The 12,224-nt window shown below is 37.0% G+C and overlaps 1 protein-coding gene across 8 annotated transcripts in view; it reads right to left on the bottom strand.

Annotated features, from left to right (window-relative positions):
- The window catches only part of TANC2 (tetratricopeptide repeat, ankyrin repeat and coiled-coil containing 2), a 437,594-nt gene that overhangs the window by 202,358 nt on the left and 223,012 nt on the right, over window positions 1-12,224 (bottom strand). The window lies entirely within an intron of this gene.

Genomic DNA, 12,224 nt, shown 5'->3' on the forward strand with positions numbered 1-12,224 from the left:
AAAGGGCTGGCATTACAGGTGTGAGCCACTGTGCCAGGCCCTTGCCTACTTTTTTTCTACTACTATATTCTCAGTGCCTAACACATAGGAGGCATTCAAAAAACATTTCCTGAAAGCATGAAGTAAGTACTTTTTAGATAAGGACACAACCAGATTTGAATATAAAAAAGGTTCTTCTGGTAACAAGTGAGGGTAATGGATTGGAGGAGGATGAGGCAAAAAGACTAGAAATTTTCTCAGCTTCCTGATAACACAAACATATAAACCTACCTATACATCATTCCTCCTTTTAAATAGCGGTACAGTTTAAATAGTGATACTTCCCCTGAACCCATCAACTCTATCGTCCGTCCCTCCTTTTAAGAGCAATATTGTCCCTTTTCCTATCTAAAATGAATCTTTCCAATTACATTCTGGATCTTACTGTAGCCTGCCTTCAGGGAAACTTGATATAGAAGATTATTCTTTCTCCAATTCATACTCATGCTTTCAGATGAGGTTTTCCCATTGGGTGTTAAACACATTAAATACTCTTCCAACAAAACACAAACAAATTTACTTGACTACTCTTCTCATATCAGTTATCAACTTAAAGTGGAGCAATGCCATTAAGGATAGAGGGAAGCCAAAATTTTTCTTTCTTGGGTTTATCTTTAAAAAGGGTCTCACTTTGTCACCCAGGCTGGAGTTCAGTGGCATGATCAACCTCAAACTCCCAGGTGGGCCCAAGCAATCTTCCCACTTCAGCCTCTTGAGTAGCTGGTACCACAGGCGTGAGCCACCAAACTCAGCTTTTTTTTTTTTTTTTTTTTTTNCTCCTGTGCTTAAGTGATCCTCCCACTTTGGCCTCCCAAAGTGCTGGGATTACAGGCGTGAGCCACCAAACTCAGCTTTTTTTTTTTTTTTTTTTAAAAGAGATGGAGTCTCCCTATGTTGCCCAGGCTGGTCTTGAATTCCTGAGCTCAAGTGACCCTCTCCCACTGACCTCCCAGAGTGCTGAGGTTACAGGTATGAGCCACCACGCTCAGCCTGCAAGAAATATTTTGTAAATTAAAGGAAGTGCTAGGAAGAGCACAGAGACGAAACAATTACACTTATTTTGGAAGAGTGGAGGGAGGAAAGAAATGGAAGAGGATTCTTAGAGGAGAGTATACTTGAAATTAATGGGTAAGTGACATTCAATAGTAGAGTTAGAGAAAAAGAGCAGAGGGAAAAATTTATAACAGGCTCAAATTGTTTGACTTACCAATTCAACATAAATGACAGGACTCAATCACAACTGATTAAATGCAGCATATTATTTTAAAACAGTGCTTGAAGTTTATTTCTGGAAAAATGTTGATAGTAGTAGTAGTGGTAGTGATGATGATTATAACAATAACTTATTGACACATTACTGTACTTTTCTAAATACATTATATGTATTTAATCTTCACAACATTCCTTATCTTACAAATAGCGAAAGTGAGGCACACAAAGACTAAGTCCTTGCTTGTCTATGGTTACAGAGGTAGTTAAATAACAGAGGCAACATTTAAGTCCAGGCAATCTGGTTCCTGAGCCTATGTTCCTAACCATTTCATCATCCTGCCAAGAACACTGTGATTATTAAGTAAAAATGGTCTAAACAGATCCTTAATGCATTTTTTATCTTCAACAGCATCTAGCAGAATTATCTGATGATACAATGTGCACAGTCCCTTATTCTTGAGTTTATAATCTCACAGGGGAAATAATTTTAAAAAAGTTTAATTAAATCACAGTAAATTAAACTCTGTGATAAATACAATACAGGCCCCCAAGAAAGAAGACGCTGTAAAAAAAAGAAGGTACTGAATATCTCAAAATATATTTTTGTCATTATTTTCTTGATGATGCCAATTCTCCAGTCAGAGACGGTTTACACGTTACAACATTTGCAAAAAGAATCTTCTACTTAAGGTAGCCAATATGCACAGGGATTAAACAATGATTAAAACTGTGTGAAGAAATGAATGTCTAATAGCCAATGCACCAAAATTCCTAATCTGTATTCCTAATATGGCAAGCTGCACATAAATAATATTCAAACACTATCTCTAGTTCCACAGACTCTCTTAATTCTCAGCATTCTTTTAGCATTTTCACATTGGGTTGTTTACATTTTCTTTTATGATTTGTTGATTATAAACTGCTTATTCTCATCTATTTCAAGACTCAGAAATTTGTGCCATATTTAATCAAATAAAGAAACTCATGATTTCTCTTTAACAGAGTTACAAAAACAATGATTAGCTTGACCTAACTGCCAAAGCAAACCTGGCTATATTTCCATTTCTTAGTTCTTGAATGATTACCTGAATTTTTCATTTTTCTAAGGAATGCTAGAAAATGAGTGGCTGCTAAAAGCAGAGGCTGCAATTTGTCACAATAAATGTTGGAAAAGGCACGGAAGCTCTTCCACATCCTTCTAAAACCAAGCTCCTGGCTGTGAAAATCAATGCCCACCAATTTGCAAGAATCAAAGTGACCATCTCTAGCTTATGTGCACTCACAGGGCAGTTGATTTTAAGGCACTGCTCCACACTTCTTAGTGCCCTTGAGCATAACAGAAGAGGGAAGAAATACAAGAAATAAGAGTTGTAAAATAGTGACAATTGTTGAAACTGGAGGGACACAGAAGTACTTTGGGTTTGTTTAATAATTTCCACGATAAAATTTTTTTGGGTTTGTCCAAGTGATTTTATTTGGACAATGGTATGTTACAAGCAGAGGCTTGAAATGTGACTGTACAGTTTAACTTGTGTTTTTGTGCTCTGGTGATACACCAGGAGAAGCCCCGGGCTGATATCCCTTCAGCCTAGATCCAGAATGATCACAGACAATGAGGTCAACTTGAATGCTAGAGCCATCCAGCCAACCTACTGCCCAAATCAGAGTCATTTCAACCAGTATCTGCAAACCCATGAGTTTTTAAAAGTGCTTATTTTTGGTTGCTGTAAGTTTTGGGGTGGTTTTTCATGCACCATTAATGTAGGCATTTAATTTTTAGGTATTTGACTCAACTACAACCATAACTTAATTAGCAGACTATAATGAAATTTTAGTGATTTTTCTTATCATATATTTTGTTTAATCTAACCATTCTCTTACTTTCCTACTCACTCACTACCATTTAGTTGCTATCTTATTCTAGATTCAATACCATTTCCTATTCATCTATTGATCTTCTTTCTAAAAATATAACTTGCAAATAATAAGCTGTATTTATATAACATATACAATTCTTTTTTTTGTTTGTTTGTTTGAGACAGAGTCTTGTTCTGTTGCCCAGGCTGGAGTGCAGTGGCGTGATCTCATCTCATTGCAACCTCCAGCTCCCAGGTTTAAGCAATTCTCCGCCTCAGGCTCCTAAGTAGCTGGGATTACAGGTGTGTGCCACCATGTCTGGCTAATTTTTTGTATTTTTAGTAGAGACAGGGTTTCACCATGTTGGCCAGGCTAGTCTCAAACTCCTGACCTCAAGTGATCCACCTGCCTTAGTCTCCTACAGTGCTGGGATTACAGGCATGGGCCACCGTGCCTGGCCTCAATTCAATAAATTTTAATAAATATATACACCTGGCCAAACTACCAAAATCAAAATACCAAACATTTTCATTACTCTCTGGAGGTTTGCTTGTGTCCCTCTGCAGGCAAACTCACTCTCAATTCTAGCCCAGGCAACCACTGATCTTATTTCTGTTATTTTAGTTTTTATTTTCTATAACCTTACATAAGCTTATTTAAGTAATTAAATAGATTATATAAGGAATTAAACAGTATGTATTCTTTTTAGTTGGATTTCTTTCATTCAGCCTAATGTTTTGGAGATCCAGTTATGTTGTTGAGTATGTTAATAGTTTGCTCCTTTTCACAGCTGAGCAGTATTCCTTTGTATGGATACCATATTTTGTTATTCCCCTGCTGATAAACTGGAATTATTTCCAGTTTTTTGGTTATTACGTATAAAGGTGCTATAAACTTCCATGTAAAGTCTTTAAGTGGACATAGATTTTAATTTCTCTTTGGAAAATACATAGGTGTGTAATGGCTGAATTTTTCATTTTTCTAAGGAATGCTAGAAAATGAGTGGCTGCTAAAAACAGAGGCTGCAATTTGTCACAATAAATGTTGAAAAAGGCATGGAAGCTCTTCCACATCCTTCTAAAACCAAGCTCCTGGCTGAGAATCAATGCCCACCAATATGCAAGAATCAAAGCAACCATCTCTAGCTTATGTGCACTCACAGGGCAGTTGATTTTAAGGCACTGCTCCACACTTCTTAGTGCCTGAGTTACTAAGCTTAAAATTTTAACTTCATAAGAAATTGCCAGTTTCCAAAGTGACTGGTAACTGTATACTCTCTCAGGCTGTGCATGAGAGTTCTTTTTGCTACATATCCTTGCCAACAGTTGGTAATGACAGCCTTTTAAATTTTAATTATACTAATAAATACTCAGTGGTATCTCATTCTGGTCTTATTTTGCAGTTCTTCTGATAATGGTGTTGAACATCTTTTCATGTGTTTATTGAGCGTTTTTACTTCTTTTGTGAACATCTGTTCAACTATTTCCTCCATTTTAAAACTTCAGCTGTCAAAATAAAATGGTGGTTGTTTCAAGCCAAAAAATAAACAAATACATTCAGTTGTCTTCATGTTAATTAGCAGTAAGCGTTTGTTTATTTAAGATCAAGGGTGTCAGATATATGTACGTTGATAACTTCTCCTATAGCTCCACTTCCATTTTCTAAACACTGTATTTTGAAGAACAAAACTTTTAAATTTAGATAAAATCCAATTTTGTACATTTTTCTTTTATGACTCACACTTCTCATGTCCTATTCAAGAAATCTTTGCTTGCCCCAAGGTCTAAATCGTATGTATGTATGTATGTATGTATGTATGTATGTATGTATTTATTTATTTTGTCGAGACAGGGTCTCACTCTGCTGCCCAGGCAAGAGTGCAGTGGCACCATCATAGCTCACTGCAACCTCAGACTCCTGGGATCCAGCAATTCTCTTGCCTCAGCCTCTTAAATAGCTGAGACTACAGGCGCACAGCACCGCACCTGGCTAATTTTTAAATTTTTTTGTAGAGATAGGATCTTGCTAGGTTGCCAAGGCTGTCACGAACTCCTAGGCTTAAACAATCCTTATGCCTCAGCTAAATCTTAACTGTTATGTATGGTATGAAATAAGGGTCAATGTTCATTTCTTGACTGAATTTTTCTAACAACTTTATTTCTTCTTAAAAACAATTTAAGTCCTTTAACTTTTTCTTTTGTAAAATTGCTTTTGACTTTGTTATTCTTTTGAAAAACTTCTTTGGATATTCTAGGTCATTTGCATTTTTGTATCAGTTTGAAAACATCTACAAACATTTTTTTCTTTGGATTATGTTCACTCAATTTGGGGAAACTGCTCTTTTACCAATATTGGATCTCATAATCCATAAACATGAGAAATCTGTTGGATTGTCTTTAAATGGTCTTAACAATGTTTATTTATAGTTTTTAGTGTACAAGTCTTGCTCAAATTTTGTTAAATTTATCTCTAAAAATTTTATGATATTGGATGCTGTTGTAAATTAAATTGTTTTTGGATTTAATTTTCTAATTGTTCTTTGCTAGAATATAGCAATACCATTCACTTTTACATAGTGACCTCATTGACCTTCTCTTCTGAAAACATTTATACATGTAAGTACATTTATATAAATGTAATTATAGAAATGCATACTATAGGTATTTGTGCTTATATATTGCTTTGCTAATATACAAACATATTCATATAATGTAAAGGTAGTTAAAGTAGGAGAGGGGAATCTCCATTCACTGTGGAATACTGACATATCAAAGCAGGTTACCAGGGGTTTTATTTACACCAAATTTGGGAGAAATAATGATGAGATGCTAAGGAATTAATTAGCTCTGGCATCAGGTTTCTTGGAGATGGACAAAGATTACATTCTAAATTCTTCAAGCATGTCCCTAAATGTACACAGAAACTTTCTTTAATGTTTCTAGGGGCAATAATTTGAGGGGCAACAGTTTGAAACTTTGTGTTTTCCAACTTAATTCCAGGAAACAGATTTCAAGTTTCTCCAGGTGGGGATAAAGGTAAGTGGAGTGGAGGTAGCGTAAGGTTGTAAGAAAACCAGGGTAACAAAAGAGCTGTAAAACTAGGGGTACTACTGTAAAGAACTGAAAGAGTAAGCTAATTCTAGCTTAGAAATCTGAGAAAAGCTCTAATAGTGATAGACTGGAAAAGGGCTGTACCTCACCCTGCACATCTTTACTGCCACGAGATGACTAAGTCAAATCAATTAATGTGGAAAGTGATGCATCACCAAGACATTAATAGATGGCAAAGTCGTGTCAAAATCTGCCACTGTCACTGGCAGTGACAGCATGGCAGCTGTCATGAAGGTCATAAGGTATCAGCAAAAGAGAATGGCACAAGTGGCTGTAGGGAAGGATGCTAAGATAAAAGTGTTATCAACCCAGGCCAGTAAAATAAATAACTTGTAGAGTGGAATTATTGCAGCTACAATGTTCCAGGTGAAATATTGTTCTTGTCATTTTTACTACCATCAGTGCTATGCTATTGTTCTCATAAAGCGTAAGGAAGCCAGTTACATCCTTAATTTTTTTATATGTGTAAGTCTGAGTATTATAAAAAAATTTCTTTTGTGTGTGTATGGATGTATGTTCAAGTATGAAAGTAATACATGTTCTTAGAATACTGTAATTATGTGAAAAAAGCACGAAGTGAAGACCATGCAAATGATAACAAGAAAAGCCTGTTTATTCAGAGCTTGCTATAGCAAGGGAGTCAGCCACCTTCACTGGCATTTGGAAGAGACCCAAAGGCAGGCACAGGAATGGGAAAGTTTTATAGTAGAAAAAAGGAAAAACTTCAGATATGCCCTAACTGGAAGTACCTGGCTTGGAGAAGCTACAGGTAGGTTATCTAGAAACAGGGTATACTACATGATTGATTAGGGGTACATACTTGACCTTCTCCAGTTGGGCCTAAGATGGAAGTAAGGGCAAAAATTAGAGAGGTTGTCAGTTAATAATCAAGCCCTGGCCATTTTGTCATGACTGTTTCAAGGGTTACTGTTATCTTCTTGGACTGTCTGCTAGAGAGAGTAGTCTGACCTGTAGATAGCAGGTTGGCTTCTTGGGTGGCTGCTGCAGAATGGAGGCCAGCGTTCTATTTTTATATATGATCACTGTCTGTCTACACACTCAGAGGATATCCTATCTCTCAAAGGATAGTATTGAGATAAACTTCATGCATTTCTCCTTTTTCCTTGATTTTTGAGGATAAATGTGTTATATTTGGCCAATAGATATTTTCCTGAAATTCTTTGTTTTATAGACAGTTATGTTCTCTAATTACATTTATTCCCTTTTCCTCACAGCTGATTGACCTTAGGTGGTGGTTATGGCAGAATTCTGATCCAGTAAAGTTTTATGCACCTTCCTTCTGATATGCCATTCAAATTTACCTTGTATGTAGCCTCCCTTCTATGGAAGAAGATAATTTAGCAGAAATTTAAAAGAATAAAAAATTAAAAACCATTGAAAGATATACCACTCCCTACCCTCCTAACCCCCAAGTTAGTGAAATTAGGTTATAAACACAGATTAAGAAGTCATAGTTGTAGTTGTTCAGGCTTATGAGCCTTTTTGCAGTAAATAAAGTCTAAAGAGAAATTCTTAGTAAAAAGAACATGTTATTTATATATATTTATAACATATTAAGGTTTTTCTTTTTTCCTTCCTCTGAGTTCTTGGGTTCATTTCACTCATTTAGCACACATTCAGTGAACACCTTCTATGTTTCAGTGACTACATCAATGTGGACAGAGTAGCAAGCATAAAGGAGATGATGCATTAAATTGTTTAAATGGGTGATTTTCAAAATTTTAGTGTTTATTTTTTCTTGTTTGGATGTTTGAGAAGAAATGACTGAGGGACTGTGGTTATTAAAAGTTTTCATTAGAAAAATGCCGTGATGGCCGGGCGTGGTGGCTCACACCTGTAATCCCAGCACTTTGGGAGGCAAAGGCAGGCGGATCACCTGAGTTCAAGGAGTTCAAGACCAGCCTGGCCAAAATGGTGAAACCCCGTCTCTACTAAAAATACAAAAAAATTAGCTGGGCGTGGTGGTGGGCGCCTGTAATCCCAGCTACTACAGAGGCTGAGGCAGGAGAATCTCTTGAACCTGAGAGACGGAGGTTGCAGTGAGCCGAGAATGTGTCATTGCACTCCAGCCTGAGTGACAAGAGTTAAATTCCGTCTCAAAAAGAAAAAGGAAAATGCTGTGATGATTCAGCTGTAGTTTAATTCTTTATTCTCTGTAGGGCAACCAGCATATTATCAGTGTCATTATAAAAAATGTTACTTGGTTAGGGACCAGAGAAGGCATTTATTGTACTGGATAATTCATTGTATAGGATAAATTTTAACCAAGAAAATAAAATATTGTTGCTCTCAGGTACCAGAAAATAACATCCATATTTTATGCCCTTCATTGTAATGAAAGTTTTACCTCTACACAAATTAATTCTAACTAATGTTCTTTCACTTTAAGACTTGTAAAAGAAATTATGTAAAATAAATAATACCTTTAGATTTTAAGGGCAGCCTCTGCTCCACAGTACCAAAGAAGATTTACAAGGATTATTAGAACAGTAAGTCTTTAATATGTATATATACTAGACATCTTGTGTTGTAATACAAAAATGTATTACGTGCCTTTTGATACTCAATGTTTTAATAAAACATTAATCATCAGATAACATTCTTTTCATCAGATAACAACATTCCTTTTAAAATCGGTTTTCACCAGAGCCAAGAAATAGAAATCTAGACTGTATTAAGCTTGTGGCTCATAATCCTCTTCAAACACTTAAATAAATTCTCCAATTGTTTTGCATAATAACTCTTATTCCCTATTAATTTTTTTTTCTAGCAGCGATATAAACATCAGCTTCACCTTTCAGAAGTATAATTTAACTATTATGACTACTATAGACGGTAATATAAAAGTAGAAAACAATAATGCTGAACCTACTTCAATGATCTATGAAATACATCTAGGGCTGGGTGCGATGGCTCATGCCTGTAATCCCAACACTTTGGGGGGCTGAGGTGGGCAGATCATATGAGGTCAGGAGTTCAAGACCAGCCTGGTGAACATGGTAAAACCCCATCTCTACTAAAAATACAAAAATCAGCCGGGTTTGGTGGCACGTACCAGCAATCCCAGCTACTCAGGAGGCTGAAGCAGGAAAACTGCTTGAACCCAAGAGGCAAAGGTTGCAGTGGGCCGAGATTGCACCACTGTACTCCAGCCTGGGCAAGGGAGTAAGGTTCCATCTCATAAATAAATAAAATAAATAGAAAAGAAAAAATAAATACATTTATTTGTGGCTGGATGAAGCAGACTATAATTCTCTATCCTATCCCATTCCCAATCTAATGCCAACAGACTGAGTAATACCAAATGGAGATCAGAAGCAGAAAGGCACATTTTTCAATTCAGTATCATGGGTAGTACCATAACCACAATAGGCAAAACTTGTCAAAATTTTGATGCAAAATTCTAATTCCTTTGAGCTTTAGTACCAAGTCCAAATAAGACAGTTTGCTCAAAGAGATGGATCTTGTGGTACAACTCTAGAAACTTGCTTGAAAAGGGAACTTCTTTGTATTACAAGTAATCAACTGGTTAATAATACCATTTTGACTTCATAACATATAGAATTCTCCAGAATTTAATGGGGATTCTGTGTTCAAATAGGTGGCATTCTAAGACTCTTTTAGAACAGTCTACTCCTGTATAGCTTCATTGTAAGCACAAAATTAAAAAATACAGATGCTCCTTTTACATACTTTAGGACATATGTGCAATTTAAAAATATAAATGCTAAGGCCAGGCGCGGTGGCTCACGCCTATAATCCCAGCACTTTGGGAGGCCGAGGCGGGTGGATCACGAGGTCAACAGATCGAGACCATCCTGGTCAACATGGTGAAACCCCATCTCCACTAAAAATACAAAAAAATTAGCTGGGCATGGTGGCACCTGCCTGCAATCCCATCTACTCGGGAGGCTGAGGCAGGAGAATTGCTTGAACCCAGGAGGCAGAGGTTGCAGTGAGCCAAGATCGCACCATTGCACTCCAGCCTGGGTAACGAGAGTGAAACTCCATCTTAAAAAAAAAAATACAAATGCTAGAATTTTTCCCCCAAAGGAAATAATGGCGGGAGTAATTGAAGACCTTCTACCTGAGGATAACTAATAACAACTAAAAAAAATAAAATTTTTAAATTCGCTTTTTTTTTTTGAGATGGAGTCTTGCTCTGTCACTGGTCTGGAGTGCAGTGGTGGGAACTCAGCTCACTGCAGTCTCCACCTTCCAGGTTCAAGCGATTCTCCTGCCTCAGCCTCCCAAGCAGGTGGGATTACAGGTTTGCACCACCACACTTAGCTAATTTTTGTATTTTTAGTAGAGAGGGGGTTTCACCATGTTGGACAGGATGGTCCCAATCTCCTGACCTCGTGATCCGCCTGCCTCAGCCTCCCAAAGTGCTGGGATTAGCAACATGAGCCACTGCCCCCAGCCATTTTAAAAATTCTTAAAGCATTAAAGAACTGACACAATGGTGGCGAATTACCAAGACAGTATCAGGGAGAAGACAGAATCAAGAATGAGGAGGTACTGCCTAGAGAGGGCCACTTCAACACTGGAAAGCCTCCATTAACCAGGGAGAAATGACTGACCAGTTGGAGAGACAGAAAAAGTCATCATCCTAGCTTCAGATAATTTCTGCAAATATTTCCAAATACTGAATCCAGCAAACACAAATAATTAGGGGCATGAAAATACAAAAGAAGTAACCTAAGTAATAAGCAACAGAAATAGTAAAGGTGAGGATTAGAGGACTATAGCTAATCTTACAAGGTACAGTAATTCTTAATACTATAAAAATAAGGCGTAAAAGGGTTAGAGTCTATGGGAGGATGAGTGGTGGAGATGGAGGAAGGGGAGAGCAAAGGAGGAGTTACAGGAACGGGAGTCATTTGATAACTGTTTCCCCAATACCACTAGAGGTAACTGGTTGAGGAAACTCCCTTCTTTCCTTTTCAAAGTAACTTCACATTTATATTCTTCACTCATGTATAATGATTTCTCCAGGTATAGCTAAACCATAATAGTTAAGAACAAACAATATTTCAAACAGTAACATATATGTCTAAGCTAATAAATGATCTAAAACAAGAGGCCTTGATCTGAGATTCTTTGATAAATGCTATTTGGGAAGTCTGCACATCATTTGAAACTGTATGTTTTAACAGTGAGTAAGGGATATTTTCATTCTCCCATTCTCCAATCCTTCCTTGCCACCTTCTTAAAAAAGTAAGGACTCCCATTAAGCCATGGCAAAGGTTACAAACTTAAATATCTCTTCAGGACACAGCAGTTTTAATATATCTCACATGGCTAGGGGAAATGGTTATCGGACATGACAAAGCATATGTTGAATTGGAGAGTATAAATACAGCCTGAAGGCAGTCAAATGTTTAAATACGTGATGGCTTACCAGTTTTTGGATACATTCTCTATAATAATTGGTTTTAAAATTAAATATAAGTTGGAGGTTAAGATGGTGGTCTGAGATGTTTTTCATAGTTTCATATCTCTCACTGTGGAGGGTCCAGAGGACAGAAAAGTAGGAAGAATAGTCCCCTTGCAAGAAGGTGGAAAAACTAGATCCATATTGAGCTATCAATGACACAAGCCATTATTAACATGCAACTGAGGGAAAATAATGCCTAATTAGGAAAGCCGCACAAAATTATATGAAATCATAGGGCCTCATCTCTTGAAAAGTATGTGTTTCTCTACTTACCCTTCCTCATCCCCTCCACCTCTCCTCCTAAACTACTGTCTTCTTTTTTCTTTTTGAAGATATGCGAGTCTCACTATGTTGCCTAAGCTGGTCTCAAACTCCTGGCCACAAACAATCCTCCTACTTCGGCCTCCCGAAGTACTGGGATTACAGGCATGGGCCATCGTGTCTGACCAGCTACTGCCTTTTAAAAAGTAACTCACCTAGGGCATAAGTTAATGAATCAATTTTTTTTTTTTTTTTTTTTTTTGAGACGGAGTTTTGCTCTTGTT

The sequence above is a fragment of the Cebus imitator genome, unplaced genomic scaffold (genome assembly GCF_001604975.1).
Source record: "Cebus imitator isolate Cc_AM_T3 unplaced genomic scaffold, Cebus_imitator-1.0 Scaffold217, whole genome shotgun sequence".
NCBI lineage: Eukaryota > Metazoa > Chordata > Mammalia > Primates > Cebidae > Cebus > Cebus imitator.